A 1925-nucleotide genomic window follows, 5' to 3' on the forward strand; every position below is an offset into this window, starting at 1 on the left:
TAATCCCAGCACTTTGAGAGGCTGAGGTGGACGGATCACGAGGTCAGGAGATTGAGACTATCCTGGCTAAAACGCTGAAACCCTGCCTCTAATGAAAATACAAAACATTAACTGACCGAGGTAGCGGGCACCTGTAGTCCCAGCTACTCAGTAGGCTGAGGCAGGAGAATGGCGTGAATCCAAGAGGTGTGGGTTGCAGTGAGGTAAGATTGTGCCACTGCTCTAATGGGTGACAGAGTGAGACTTCATCTCAAAAAAAAAAAAAAAAAAAAAAGCCTTGTCTTCAAATATGGTAACTATGAGAATTAGGACTAAAACATGGTAATTCGAAGGAGACAGCTATCAGTCCATAATATTCAGTAAGGATTTTGGAGTCATTTTGGTATTTCCCTTGAGATATCTGGTGATACTGGCCAGAAGGTAGCTGTAGAAAATTTGGGTCACTTTGTGAGATAGAGAAGGATGATGCTATTATCCCCAAATTTGAGCCTACTGTGTAGCATTCTTTAGCTACATCCTAAAAAAAATTATCCAGGATAAATAACTATAAATAATGGTTAACTCTTATGTTAACCATTGTTGGATTTATTATACCAAGAAGTTAATATCAACCTCTGGTTACATGATAAGCTTTCGAGGGAAATTGCAGAAGCCACTCTGTATTAATATATCTAGACTCTGTATTAGTAAGGAAATTAGATTTCGCCAGGACTTCATGAGTAATCTAGATTAAGCATTTTTGAGAAACTTCTCATGAGTTTGCAGGCTAAAAATAAATATCAAATTCATGGACACCCAACAGTTAAGCAATTGGAGTACTTCACTTATAGGAGAAAGCGTGTGTGCAGATCAAAGTGAAATGGTTCAGTACTCTTGATCAGTTACATTCTCTAGGGCCAGATTCACCAGTGGCTGTGTTGCTACCATAGGAAATAAATTGAAAAAAGACTTAGAACTTCTAGTTAAAGACTCTTGTTCCCATAGATCATAAAAATCACGTGAAGAATATTTACCAGGGATAGAGGAAGAGGCTTTGAGACATGTTTATTTTGTGATCCCAAATCCTGTTCTACTAAATTAGTTATATGAGACGTACCCATATTAACATTTTCTTTAAATAAAATTACACTGAACCTCCATGATTCTACGTTAGCAGAAAATTCATCTTAGTTATGACTGGGGCTCCCAAGGTCAGGCAAAGGAAGTTGGGATTCTTAAACACATCAGAGCACTTAGTGAGATCATTCTGATCTTTGGTCCATAACAATTATTGGTAATATTTTCAGTGATCCTTGAAAATAGGAGCCCTGCACCTTGGAGTTATGCCTGGTAATAGACATAGAGGCTTACAGCCTGTTGTCTATAGCCTAGCATCCCAAGATGCACCATTAAGCACTTCCTCTCTGAGAGTTTACTAGCTGGCCTTGTCTATCACACTAGCACAATGAAACAAACAGAATTCCTTAACTTTTCAAAATCAAATGCTACTAAAGGCATGCATCATGATGTAGTTTTTTTTTTTTTCTTTGTTCTCTGCAGCACAATCTTCTCAAAATAAGAAAACATAAAAGCAGAGAAAACCTTTCCAAAATAGAGCATTTAATAGTTAAAGCAAAAAAAAAAAAAAATGAGGATGGATAAAGCAAGAAAAAAGTCCAAATTAATATCTCCATTCATTGTTCTTCTGTAATATAATATGCTACTAAAACGCCATAAGGGTGATAGACTTAAAAGATTGAGAACTGATAAAAGGTAGGTAAATATTCGGATGCTATAACATTAGGATTTATTCATTTAATCACAGCATCAGTGAATTATATTTTGATTCTGGAACATTTTAAAACTCTAGAAAAATTCACACAGTAAGTTGAATTTTGCCTCCAATTACAAGTCTAGCACATAAACTCTTTCCCTTCAAAAATGGA

The sequence above is a fragment of the Mandrillus leucophaeus genome, unplaced genomic scaffold (genome assembly GCF_000951045.1).
Source record: "Mandrillus leucophaeus isolate KB7577 unplaced genomic scaffold, Mleu.le_1.0 Scaffold1274, whole genome shotgun sequence".
Lineage (NCBI taxonomy): Eukaryota > Metazoa > Chordata > Mammalia > Primates > Cercopithecidae > Mandrillus > Mandrillus leucophaeus.